This window comes from Micromys minutus, assembly GCF_963924665.1.
Source record: "Micromys minutus genome assembly, chromosome: 1".
NCBI lineage: Eukaryota > Metazoa > Chordata > Mammalia > Rodentia > Muridae > Micromys > Micromys minutus.
In genome coordinates this window covers 208,522,719-208,537,495 of record NC_137969.1, presented here as the reverse complement: position 1 = coordinate 208,537,495, position 14,777 = coordinate 208,522,719, and the positions used below count along the sequence as shown (strand labels likewise).

At 36.1% G+C, this 14,777-nt stretch overlaps 1 pseudogene across 1 annotated transcript; it reads right to left on the bottom strand.

Annotated features, from left to right (window-relative positions):
- Positions 1 to 3,439: 3,439 nt before the first annotated feature.
- On the bottom strand, positions 3,440 to 9,684 carry LOC308417332 (peptidyl-prolyl cis-trans isomerase D-like; annotated as a pseudogene). Its single transcript has 2 exons — positions 8,716 to 9,684; positions 3,440 to 3,565 (listed from the first exon to the last, which is right to left on the bottom strand). The product of its transcript is annotated as a peptidyl-prolyl cis-trans isomerase D-like (transcript).
- Between the last annotated feature and the right edge of the window lie 5,093 nt (positions 9,685 to 14,777).

Below are 14,777 nucleotides of genomic sequence, written 5' to 3'. Positions count from 1 at the left end.
GAAGCCTGAACTTCCAGTTCACTATAATGTTTGTTGTGCCTTCTGCTAGGAGAACTTGCCCACTGTGGAACCAAAACTTCTAGGTCAACAGAGCCTAGAGTAGAGGGAAGAGACAAAGAATTCATTTCCTAGGGGTAATTAGGAGTGAAAAGGAGTGGAACTATTCACCTTTTCAACCCTTGATTTTTGGACCCATTGAATCTGGCTATGGAAGAAACTGTAGCATATTTCAGAAGCTGACTGGAAGTATTTACTGCCTTCTGAAAGACTCTGCCCCAGCCTTCCATCCTGCTGTCACCTAATTCGCACCGTAACTGAATCTTCAAATGGCCATTCCATATTTCTATCAGACTGCTTCAGGATGATATAAAACATGGTAGAACCAGTGGTTTTCATGATGTTGGGCCCACTGTTGTACTTCTATAACTGTGAAATGAGTTCCTTGGTCAGTAGCAATAGTGTATGGAATATCATGACAATGAATAAGGCATTCTGTAAATCCAAAGATGATGGTTTTGGCAGAAGCATTGTGTGTAGGAAAGGCAAATCCATAACAAGGATAAGTATCTTCTTCAGTTAGAACAAAACATTCTTCTTTCCATGGAAGAAGTGGTCCAAGGTAGTCAACCTGCCACCAGGTTGCTGGCTGGGTACCTCGAAGAACAGTGACATAGAGGCTCAGTGTTGGTATCTGCTCTTGGCAGATCTGGCATTCATCAACAGCTGCAGCCAAGTCAGCTTTGGTGAGTAGAAATTTGTGTTCTTGAGCTCAAGCCTAACCACCATCTTGGCCACCATGGCCACTATGTTCATGTGCCCATTGAGCAATGACAGGTATGGCTGGGGCAAAGAGACTGACTGTCCAGCAAATGGGCCATTTATACACATAAATATTGAACTCTTCTTTAGCTGAAGTGACCTTTTGGTGAGCATTTACATAGCACACAAATATCTTCACATTCTTTGCTCATTTGGAGAAATCTATCCACATACTTCTTTCCCAAATGCCATTCTTACCAATTTTCCAGTCATGATTTTTCCAAGTCCCTGACTGTGCAGCCAATCCATTTGTTACAGCCCATGAGTCACAAAACAACTATATATCTAGCTATTTATTCTTCCAAACAAGCAGTAATACCACGTGGAATGCCTAAAGTTCAGCCCACTGTGAAGATTTTTCCTTCACCTTCAGTGTTGCCCCATAAAAGGTTTGGAAGATTGTAGCTGTCCAATTCTGGGTGGTGCCTGAATAAAAATCAGAGCCATTGGTATACCAGGCCCTTAGTCTTTGCTCCTTCAGTCAGCTGATAAAAGGGAACATTCCATAAGGCTACAGGTGCATGCTTGGTAGCAGATGACATTGCAACAAAAATAGAAACCATATACCTTTGAGCAATTTCTTTATATAACTTACTTGTGCCATCAGGACCTGCTCACACCTGATCATTTATATACTACTTCCATTAGTCAGGGTTCTCTATGGTCACAGAACTTATGGATAGTCTCTATATAGTAAGTGAATTTTTTTGATGATTTACATATTATAGTCCAACTTTCCAAAAATGGTTAGAAGCTATAGTAATAAAAACAAACACATAGTTCTGGAATAAAATCCAGCAGGTTAATCAATGGGATTGAATCCACACATATATGCATAACTAACTTTTGATGAATATACCACAAATATGCAACAGAAAATTATTCTAGAACAAGAATATACGAACTCACAGATCAGATTGAGCAGCAAAGAGAAAATAACAAAGATTGAAAGCAAGGCTTGGAGGAGAACCTTTCAAATTTAATCAATCAAAAAAAAAAAACAGCAGAATATCAGAATTATAATATAAAGAAAAATTAAAATGTGGAAGTAGAACATAGAATAGAGAATAAAGGAACTTATCAAACAGAAGGAACAAAAAAGAGAGAGATATGAAACATGGGGAGAGACTTTAAGGGAGGAAATTAAGGTGGTAGTTGAGGAAAATACTCATGTAGAAACAGAAGATAAAACTGGAGAAAGCCAACCAAAGGCTGTTAGAGCACAAACTGTGTACAACAAAATTTAATGGACCAATATGATACACGGTATGGAATTTGAATGGCAACTCATAGATGTGCTAAAACTGAGAAAAAATAGAAATGTGTCACCAATTTTGGGATACATTTGCCTTTTGTAAAATAAGTTCTGACTTTTGGGCTATTAAAATTTGAATAATCCACCAAGACTGGAATGATAGGGCAAAAGCAGTATTTAGAACCTGTTTCACATTTACAATGCTTCTCATTATGGAGAGATGAATCAAAGGAGATATTATGACAAAATAGATCAAAATAGATGCCAGTACAGAGATACTATGTAAGCAGAACTTCAGGAGATAGAATAACAATCATCCAAAAATTGTGGGAAGAACCCCAATGGGTTACTTCCACATTTGGTCTTGGGTAGCAGCGATGGAATACAGATTTTTGTAAATGATAACTCAGGAATAGCAAAGGGGATTGTGTGTTGGGCACATAAACTAAAGGAGATGCCCAGCCATTGCACTATTAAGACTTATCAAAATTAATGTTGTTTGTGTGTGTGTGTGTGTGTGTGTGTGTGTGTGTGTGTGTGTGTGTGTGCATGCTTTGTTTAGAGACTTCAGAGCTTTGAGGTAGGTGGAATCGTGCCACCTTAGCTGGGAAGTAAGAGTGGATTAATGATTTGCCTCTACAAAATGGTGGTAGTCTAACAGGATATATAATAGAAGAGTGCACTTAAAGGAATGCAAATAGATAGAGAATCATTTTGAATAAAACCCAATACCAAGTAAATCAAAGATATTTCTCCACACTGAACTTGATAAAAGAGAAAATGAGGAAATCCTTGAACACTGTGGCACCTGAGACAACTTCCTAAATAAAACACCAATAGCACAGTTCCTGAGATATACAAATAAATGAGACATCGTGAAAACGAAAAGCTTCTATGAAGCAAATTATATTATTAATAGGATAATACATCAGTCCACAGAATAAGAAAAGATTTTTCACCCACTCCACATCTGACAGAGAAGTAGAACTCAAGAAAATAGAGACATCAACACATCACACAATCAAATTAAAAAATGGAGTATAGATCTAAAACAAATTTACTAACAGAGGAATCTCCAATATACCAAAAAGTACTTTAAAAGTGTTCAACATTCTTAGCCATCGAGAAAAAGAAAATCAAGATTACATTGAGATTCTTATTTGTTTGTTTGCTTCTTTGTTTGAAATTCACTGTATTTTGTAACACTTTCTTCTTTATTAAGAAGAAACCTTTGTCAGCACTGCTAGGTAAACAATGGCAAAGATCAAGGGAAAATCATCAGGGACCATGTGGACAGTAATATACATTGTTCTTTATATAGTCAATATTATATATAGTCAATAGTTAAGGACATTATAACCTTTATTAAACAAACATTTTTGCATATGCTGCCTTTTTTTTTATCATTCTGTGCCTTTATTATTTGTTTAACGATAGGCAAATCTGCATGGATAGCTTTGTCTCCGGGCCTATCTCCTGTGCCTTTATCCCCTTCTTTTTATTATTGAAGCTTTTTAAAAATTAGGAACTCTGTATTTACATTTCCCCTGTCCTGCTCCATTCCCCAACCCCCTCTACTTGTCTTCAGGAAGGTGCACTCCCCCCTAATTACCATATTCTCCCTATTGCCTTGGCATTCCCCTACATTGGGAAAACTTGTCCTCCCTGTATCAAAGGCATCTTCTTACATTTATGCCAGATACTGCCATTTTTAACTACATATGCAAATAGATCAATGGTTATCTCAATGTGTGCTCACTGGTTGGTGTTTTAGTCTATGGTAGTTTTGGAAGGTTTGGTTGGTTAATAATGTGTTTGTTTTTTCTATGACATAATCCCTTTCAGCTCCTTCAGTCCTTTCTTTAGTACCTTCATTGGGGTCCCCAGGTTCAGTCTGATGGTTAGTTGAAAACATGCTCAGTTGTAACTGTATCACTCTGGTAGAACCCCTGAGGAAGCATCTCTATCTCAATCATGCCAGTAAGTACTTCTCAGCATCAGGAATATTGCTTGGACCTGGTGGCTAAAAATGTTGTGGATCCTCGAGTGAGGAGGCTTCTGAATAATCTTTTCTTCAATCCATATTCCTTTATTTGACCTTGTATTTCCTCCCATGAGTGTTTTGTTCTCCCTTCTAACTGAGGAATCCCCATATGGCATTCCTTTTATATTTTTATTTTTTGAGCTTCATAAGATCTGTGAATTGTTTCTTGGGTATTCAGAGCATTCTTGGTTTAGTATCTGCTTATTAGTGAGTACATAACATGGATGTTCTTTCTTGACTAGCTTACATCACTCAGGATGATAGTCTCTATTTCCATCCATTTTCCTAGAAATAGAAGTTCTTCTATTGTTGAGAATATATTTTGTGATTCTAGGATTTTTGTTATTCCAAAAAAATTGCAAATTGCTCTTTCCAATTCTATGAATAATTGAGTTGTAATTATGGTGGGGATTGCAACAAACATGTAGATTGTGTTTGGCAAGATGGCCATTGTTACAGTATTGATCCTACCTATCTATGGGCATGGGGGATTTTTTTCATCTTTGGAGATCTTCAATTTCCTTCTTTTCATACAGATCTTTCACTTGCTTGGGGTTAGGGTCACCCCAAGTTATTTCATATTGTCTTTAACTATTGTGATTGGTGTGTATTCTTTAATATCTTTTTCATCCTGTTTAACCTTTGAGTAGAGAAAGGCAGTTGATTTGATTGAGTTAATTTTATATCCGGCCACTTGGCTGAAGTTGTTTATCAGCTGTAAAAGTTCTCTAGTAGAATATTTGGGGTCACTTAAGTAGAGTGATATTTTGACTTCCTCTTTTTAAATGTGAAACCCTTTGATTTCTTTTTGTTGTCTAATTGCTCTGGCCAGGATTTTCAGTACTATATTGAATAAGTAGGGAGAGAATGGACAGCCTTGTCTAGTCCCTGATTTTAATGGGATTGATTCAATTTTCTCTTCATTTTGTTTGATGTTGGTACTGGTTAGCTTTATCCTGCTAACCTGTATTCTGTATGTTTAGTTATGGGCCTTAGGTTCCAGATATTTCCAAGATTTTTAACATAAAGGGGTGTTGAATTTTGTTAAGTTAGTTTTCAGTATATAGTGATATGGTCATGTGGTATTTTTCACTGTGTTTGTTTATATGGCAGATTACATGGATGAATTTATGTATGTTGAATCATTCCTTCATTCCTAGCATGAAGCCTCCTTGATCATATTAGATGATAGCTTTGATGTATTCTCAGATTCTGTTTGCAAGATATTGATTGAATAATTTTGCACTGATGTTCCTGAGGGAATTGGTCTGAAGTTTTCTTTCTTTGTAGGGTTTTTGTGTTGTTTAGCAATAAGCATAATTTTAGCTTCCAAAAACAAGCTGGGTAGTAGTTCTTCTGTTTATAATTTATGGAATAGTTTTGACAGTTTTAGTATTAGGTTGTCTTTGAAAGTCTGATTGAATTCTGCACTGAACCAATCTGGTCCTGAACGTTTTTTGCTTGGGAGTCTTTTAATGATTGCTTCTATTTCTTCAGGTGTTATGTTACTATTTATATGGTTTATTTGATTCTGATTTAACTTCAGTACCTGTTATCTGTCTGGAAATTTGTCCATTTTCTCCAGCTTTTCCAGTTTTGTTTAGTATAAGCTTTTATAGTGGGGAGAATCTGATGTTTTCTTGAATTTCCTCAGGTTCTGTTATTTTGTGTCCCCTTTCATTTCTTGTTTTGTTAATTTGAATACCATTTCTGTGCCCTGTAGTTAATCTGGCTAAGGGTTTGATTTTCTATTGATTTTCTCAAAGAACCTGTCCTTGTTTTGTTGACCTTTTGTATAGCCCTTTTTGTTTCTATTTGATTGATTTCACCTCTGACTTTATTTTTGCCCTTTACTCCTCTTGGGTGTATCTGCTTCTTTTTGTTCTAGAGTTTTCAGGTGTGCTGTCAAGCTGATAGTATATGCTTTCTCCAGTGTTTTTTGAGGCACTCAGAACTATGAATTTTCCTCTTAGTACTGCTTTAATTGCATCGCATCAGTTCATTTTTATTGCATTTTAAAAAATCATTAATTTATTATTTTATCTTTCTTGACCACATTATAACTGATAAGAGCATTGTTCAGCTTCCATGTATATGTGGGCTTTTTGTTTATTTGTTATTATAAAAGATCAACTTTAGTCGATGGTGATCTGATGGGATGCATGAGAGTATTTTGATCTTATCATGTCTCTTGAGGCCTGTTTTATATCTGCCTATATGGTCAGTTTTGGAGAAGGTATCATGAGGTGTTGAGAAGAAGGTATATTTTTTTTTGTTTTAAATTAAAAGGTTCTATAGATGTTTGTTAATTACAATTGGTTCATAACTTCTGCCAGTTTTGCTATGTCCCTGTTCAGTTTTTGCTTCCATGATCTGTCCATTGATGAGAGTGGGATGTTGAAGTCTCCAAATATTACTGTGTGTGTATGCTTTGAACTTTAGTTCAATATATATATATATATATATATATATATATATATATATATATATATATATATATATGAGTGTGCTTGCCTTATATTTGGAGCATAGATGTTCAGAGTCGAGAATTCATCTTGATAGATTTTTTTTCCAATGATGAGTAAAAAGTGTTCATTCTTATCTTTTTTGGTAACTTTTATTTGAAAATCTTTTTTTATTTGCTATTAGAGTAGCTAAACCAGCTTTATTCCAGGGACCATTTTCTTGGAAGTGTTTTTTCCAGCCTATTATTCTGAGGCATTGTCTATATTTGTTTCTGAGATGAGATTCCTGTATGCAGCAAAATGTTGGATCTTGCTTCTTTACTAAGTCTGATAATCTATGTATTTTTTTGGGGGAATTGAGACCATTGATGTTAAGAGATATTAAGGAATAGTGATTGCTCTTTCCTGCTATATTTTTTGTTAGAGTAGTATTATGGTTTTTTTTTTTTTTTTTTTTTTTTTTTTTTTTGCTGTCATTTTTGGTTTTCTTGGTTGAATTTTTTTTTCTTTTTCTTTTTTTTTTTTCTTTTCTTTTTTTTTTTTTTTCTTTTTGCTATTTCTTGGGTATGGTTCCCTGCATTGTGCTTTATTTTTCTATCTATTATAGTATTTAGGGCTGGGTTTGTGGACAGATATTGTATAAATTTGCTTTTGTTCTGGAATACATTTGGTTAGTCCATGTACTGTAATTGAGAGTTTTGGTGTATATAGTAACCTGGGCTAGCATTGATGTTCTCTTGGGGTCTGTATTATGACATCTGTCCAGGATTTTATAGGTTTTATAGTCTCTGTTGAGAAGTCTGATGCAATTCTGATTGGTAGGCATTTATATGTTACTTGTCTGTCTTCCCTTATTGTTTTTGGATTATTTCTTTGTTTTGAACATTTGGTATTTTGAATATTATATATTAGGAGAAGATTCAGTTCTGTATGCTTATAGTATGTTCATGGTCATCTCATTTTTATAAGTAGGGAAGTTTTCTTCTATGATTTTGTTGAAGATATTTACTGTGCCTTTTAGTTGATAATCCTTGCCCTCTTCTACACCTATTATGCTAAGGTTTGACCTTCTCTTTATGTCCTTGGTGTCCGGGATGTTTTGAGTTAGAAGCTTTTATTTATTTATTTATTTTTGTTTTGCATTTTTTTCTGACTGTTTTCTCAATGTTTTCTATGTTGTTGCCTACCCCTGAGATCCTCTCTCCTGTGTCTTGTTGTCTGTTGGTAATTCTTGCATCTATGACTCCTGATTACTTTCTTATGTTTTCTATCTCCAGGGTTGTGACTTTTTGTGATTCCTTTATTGTTTCTATTTCCATTTTAATTCCTTTACCTATTTGGTTGTGTTTTCTTGTAGCAGTTTGTGTGACTTTTTTTTTTTTCCTCTTTAAGGTCTTCTATTTGTTTACGTGTGTTCTCTTGTAATTGTTTCACTGAGTTATCCTCTTCTCTCGAAGATCTCCATCAGCATCATAAAGTATGATGTTTAAGTTTAAGCCTTTTCTATTTATTTTTTTTTTTTGGAGTGTTGGCAAATCCACTAGTTGCCATAGTGGGAGAGCTAGGTTTTGATGTTGCCTGTTCATCTTGGTTTCCATTGCTTAGTTTCTTTTACTTTCCTCTTGCCATCTTGATATCTGTGATTTTAGGTGATCTTGTTGTTTCTGACTGGTTGTCTCTCCCGTGGGCCTGAGGGCCTGTACACTCAAGAGGGATATTTCTCCTCGGTGTTTGGCTCTTTGCAGGCAGACAGTGTTTTCTGATGGCAGTGACTCTGTTGTCTTCCTGGTTCAGCTAGGAGACTGGGTGTATGGCTGTTCTGGGAGCACAGCGTTCTGTGAGCAGGTCCTTAGTCCCAGTGTCAGTAAACCGGCCTTCTTTCTGAGCCAGAAAGGCCCCGATCCCAAAGTGCACCATGTCATCTGTGCTCAGAGAACTCTAGGTGTTCTTTACCCCAGATAGCAGTAGGGGTATGTGTCAGGTTTCCTATGGGCTCAGGTGGGAGAGCTCTTGTGAGGTTGTTTTGGGAGCTCAGTTTTCTGCTGGCAGGTTCTGAGTCATGATGGGGGTCACCTGGCCCTCTCTCTGGACAGAAAACGACCTAATCGCAGAGTGTCCTCCTGTCCCTTCTTAATCATATTCTTTCAATCCTTGCATCCTTGAACTTTTTAGTATACTGCTTTAGTATTTAAAGGGTCCATTTCAAGAGCCTCCAAGCAACTCTCAGTTGGTTTCTGCAAATTTGACACCGTCAATTTACAAGCACGAATATCCACCACACAATTTAAGGCTACTGCTTCTAGTCTAAATTTATCTGTTTTCTCAATAAGAACCTTTGAACTATCAATGTACCTTAAAACCTTCACGTATTTTTAATAGCCATCGCCCAATTTTGAGACTTAAAAAATATTTCCAATGTTTTTAAGTCTTCAGATATTAATAAAATTTTATCTACATCTTTTAAATATATATCTGCATCCTCAATGAAATCAGGATGACTATCACCGGAGCCATCTTCGGGAAATATTCCCCAGTCATCCCCTTCTTTCAGTTCTCCACATTCTGTGATAACACACAGTTTGGCAGGGTTTTCACCATTCACCTCTACATTTCAAGAATCCTTGCCACACCTATTCCTTTCCTAACTTCACCAAATACCACACTTCCTATTCAAATGAGTATGTGGAACTGTTGTGATAAGAAGCTAAGGACCATTTGTATTGGGGCCTGTGTTTGCCATGCTCAGCAAACACTCCCAATCATGCTTAATGTATATTTTCATCTTCCATGTTTTCACCATGAATACTTTCTCCACTTGCCCCATTCTGGTTTGAGAAGTATTCACCCTAACTCATAAATTTCTTAGTAATTTGGTGAAAAGGACATCTATAAAATGGAGAGGTTTCCCAGTTGTGGATACAGTGCCTTTTTCTTCTTTATACAATGCAAGAAAAAATTCTGCAATTTGGAAAAGAATATCTGCAAATAATTTTAAAACAATTGGTCCAACTTGCTCCCTGCCAATGGCCAATGTCTATGTCAAAGAATACTCTTGGATTCTTGGAACTGGAGGGCTTGGCTGCTGGTAATGGGTGAAACATTTTCACAGAATGTGCTATTAAGCTGGACAGGATTGCCTTGTGCATAAGAGGGTTCAAACTCTACTCTATATTGAGATTCTATCTTACCCATATCAGAAGAGTCAGTATAAAAATATAAGGGGCAGTTTAGAGTGTAAGTATGGATCAAGGATAACTTTACTGCTGGTTGGAGTCCAAACTGTACAGCCATTTTTTGATATCAATATGGTATTTTTTGGAGGAAATTGGGAATCAATCTACTTCAATACCCAGCTATCCTATTCTTGAGATTTTCCCAAAAGACACTCTATACTATCACAGGGATATTTGCTCAACAATATTTATAAAGCTTTATTCATAATAGACAGAAAATGAGAGGAATTGAGGTTTTCAATGGAAAAATTGCTAAAGAAAATAAATTGCATTTGTCAAATGGATTATTATTCATCTGATAAAATAACATCATGAAATTTATATTCAAATGAATAGACCTAGAAAATTATCAGACTGAGTGAGTTAATCCTGACTCACAAAACCAAACATGGTATATATTCACTCATAAGTGGACATTAGCTGTAAAGGAAAATAAAATAATCATGTTACAATCTACAGACCCAGAGTAGCTAGGTACAATTGATGGCTCAATACAAGAATCTCAATTCTCCTGGAAAAGGAGAAATAGAACAGATATTTTGGATGGGCTGGAGAAGGTGGGTGGAACAGAAATATAAGAGATTAAACAGGGATAAGGATAACCAAAATCTGGGAAGAACCCAGATATCCTTCAACAGAGAATGGATACAGAATTTGTGGTATATTTACACAATGGAGTACTACTCATTTTAAAGTCAAGGACTTAATGAAATTATTAGGCAACTGGATACAACTGAAAAATATGATGCTGAGTGAGGTAACCTAATCACAGAAAAACCCACATAATGTGCACATACTGATAAAGAGATACTAGCCCAATAAGCATGGTATACCCAAGAAATAATACACAGACCTTATGAAGCTAAAAGAGATGAAAGGCCAGAAGGCGGATGCTTCAGTCATTTTTAGAAAGGAGAACAAAATACTCACAGGAGGAAATACAGGGACAAATAGAGCAGAGACAGAAGAAAAGATCATTCTGAGACTGCCTCACTTGGGGATCCATTCTGTATGCAGCCACAAAGCCCAGTCACTATTGCTGATGCCAAGAAGTGCTTACTAGCAGGAACCTGATATGGACACCTCCTTAGAGGCTATGCCAGAGCCATACTGATACAGATGAGAATGCTTGCACCTAACCATCCCATTGAGCATGGGCACACCAGTGGGGTGCTAAAGAAAGGACTGAAGAAGCTGCAGAGTTTGTAACTCCATGGGAAGAACAACAATATCAAGTATCCAAACTGTCCAGAAATCCCAGGGAGCAAAATACCAATCATAGAGCGCACAGGGAGAGACCCATGGCTCCTGTTACACATCTAGCCGAGGAGAGCATTGTCTTGCATCAATGGGAGAAGAGGCCTTTGCTCCAATGAAGGACTTTTTTTTTCTAGTGTAGGAGAATGCCAAGGCACTGAGGTGGGATAGGGTGGTCTGGAGAGGAAGAACCTTCATGGAAGCAAGGGGAGGGGAGGAGTCAAGGGAGTTGGGGGAAAGGGGATAATATTTGAAATGTAAATAAAGAGATACTCATTAAAAATTAAAATAGAATTGAGTGAGAGAGTATTAGGAAAGGAAACTATAATTGTGGAAAATTTGGGGAGTGAGGTACAAACCTAGTGCCAGGGAAACTCCCAGGAGTCTACAAGTGTTTCCCCAGCAAAATCCCCTAGTAATGTAGGATAAGAAGCCTGAATTGGCCATCTCCTATAATCAGGAAGGGTTACCCAGTGAGGGACTAATACAGAAACCCAGCCTCAGACCTTTAACTTACAATTTTCCCTGCCTTCAATATTTGCTGTTGAGAAAATTGTGCAGATATTGTGGGAATGGACAATCAACTATTTGTGCAGCTTAATGAGTGTACTCACTGTTGGAGGGACTGAAAACTGATGCAAATATCATGGAAAGTTGGATATAACTTTCTCAAGACATGGTACATTAAACTACTGTATGATCCAACTATGTCATCACTGGATCACTATAGAAAGGAAATTAATTTAAAGAAATATCTCAATGTTAATTTGGTGGCAGTAAAGAGAGCTCAAATGCAAATTCATGTTCACATAAATAGTATAATAAAAGGGAAAAGACATGAAATTGAAAGTTTCATATAAGTTGAGTTAAATGATAATATGTTGACATTCCAACAGGAAAAAGACAATCTCAAAATTTTTAGAAAATGTACATGATTACCAAGGAGAATTGGAAACTATATAAAGCTATATGACTGCCACTTTATTTAAAGATATAATATAAATCTTTATCATTATGTTATAAAAGTAAATGAGACACATATGCAGTCCAGAGGCATCATCCATCTTTACATAGATATCAATGTTCATGTTGTCAGTACCTTTAAGATGTGATACTAAATGCCAGGAAAATGTTCCTTCTTTAGTGTGATCTTAATTTTGACCTCAGATAAAGTAAGCATAAATTAAATTGTGTTTGAACACTTCTGAAAGACAATTTTTATAACCAGTCTTATTAATTTTTACAGCAAATTAAATAGCAGATATTAAAGAATAAAAAATATAAGGTTTAAAAATAGAAAAAAAACTATTTGCAAACATTTACTAGAAAATATTTCTAAGTAGATCTCATGCAGAATGATATTTTAATGAAAAATAATAAATACTAACTAACCCAAATGGTAAAAGTTCATTTATCTTCGGATACTATTACAAGAATGAACTTATATGCAGATTTTGAAATTTTACTGCAGGTCTGGCACAAACTAATTATTCAAAATGAATAGACATCTCCAATATTGCTATGACAAGAATACGAAGTGCATAGTACACACTGCTAAAAAGATTGAATAAATAATTCTGAGGAATGTGAGTTACATGATGTCTTAGTCAGGGTTTCCATTCCTACACAAAATATCATGACCAAGAAACAATTTAGGAGAAAAGGGTTTATTCAGCTTACACTTCCATACCAATATTTATCATCAGAGGAATTCAGGAATGGAACTCAAGCAGGTCAGGAGGCAGGAGCTGATGCAGAGGCCATGGAGGGATGTCACTTACTGGCTTGCTTCCCCTGGCTTGCTCAGCCTGCTTTCTTATAGAACCCAGGGATGGCACTACCCACCATGTTCTGGGCCCTCTCCTTTTGATCACTAGTTGAGAAAATGCCTTACAACTGGGTTTCATAGAGGCATTTCCCCAGCTGAGGCTCCTCTGTAATAACTCTAGCTTGTGTCAAGGTGACACAAAACTAGCCAGTACACATGATGACCGATAGTCATAGAAATTATTATATTAATCATAACATGAATCTGTAGTGAGATGCAATTATATAAAACAAGATTGCTATGCTACAAAATAATATTGAACATTAAGCAGATTACTGGCTGTCAGTCCTATGTTAAGTTACACAATCTTTATTTAAATCATTTGAAAATTCTAATACACTTAATCCATTCCCTTATTATATAATACCTAAAAATGTTATACACACACACATGTATATTTACATACACTGTACACTCACACAAGAGAAATGAATTATATGTAATAATATCTTCTCCATGAAATTTTACAACAGTTTTACTTATTGGGATAAAGAAAACTATTCAAAACTGGTCACCCATATCAGTGATGGCTCAATGAACATATTTTAACATGTACACTTAATGAGAGTTTTTGACTCTTCTATGTGCATGTTATATTTATTATTTAATTAATTGGTTTACTAATGAATTTGATGTTTTTCTTCTGGAGAGTGAGCACAAAGATTTGTGGATCTAGTTTGCCAAGGTTCAGTCTCAGAATTGAGAGAGTTTTTGAGAGAAGCCTTGCCTGGTAGTGTTAGAAAAAACAAAACTAACTACAACACAAATCATGTATCAAACCTGAATGCAGCTTTTCCAGTCTGTTTCTATGTTCTGATTTCTATCTGGAGATTTCTCTGTCTATATTCTTCTTGCTAGTTATTCTAAGAGATCTCTTTGTCCATGTTCTGCTTACTATTCTAAGGTATCTGCCTATGTAATACTGTCATGTGTGTGTGTGTGTGTGTGTGTGTGTGTGTGTGTGTGTGTGTGTATTTTCATACATATACTTGTGCACCTCTGTGTCAGTATGTCTGCCTGTTCATCAACAGTCCTCTATTTTCATCCTAAAACCTTCTCTGGATAGTTCATTTTTCGCAGAACTTAGGACCAATATTTTATTTTACATATTAATTTACTCCATCATTTACTCCAAGGTTTTTTTTGAGTATCTTATTAATCAGCATCATGTGACACCAGGATTTTTAGAATACAGCAAGCATACGATTTTTTTACATTACAAAGAATTCAGAGACCTGTCTGCATTTTTAAAGCACTGATAATAAACTACTTGTGAGAAAGTATGCCCTGAAATTACAACTTCTAGCACACCTTAGCCTAATCTTGTTCTGTACTGTGCTGACATTGATCTCAGGAATATTCCTGCCTTTATATCTTTCTGACAAGCTGGCTCATAGTATATGCCATTGTTCTTTTAGATTCATAAAGCATTATCTATTGAATTTTTATATTTAGCATACTTGAGAAATTTTATATATTCTAAAATTAGGTATTTAAAGCAATTTCCCATAGTCTTAAGGGCTGTTCTTAAGGTGCCACTGTTTGCCATTTTGCTAAGACCCTTAGCAACACCTTTACTTTCTGGATTCCTTGCTGTTTCTAGTTATCATGGAGTCATTAATATTACCAGGGAGGACATTCTTCAGAAGAATGTGACATATGTACATTGTAGGGAGCCGTTTGTGCCACACCCAAACATGGCGCCGCCTCCCGCCGAGAACTCAGCAAACAGAGCTGTTGCCCAGCTAAGAGACTTAATGCGCATGCGCCAAATATGTCATAGCCTGCTCTCGGGTCATACTATTGAGTTACTGGAGGGCGCACCAATCAGGTAGCGACACGAGTCTCCTAGGCATATATAGCAGTGCATTTCTCC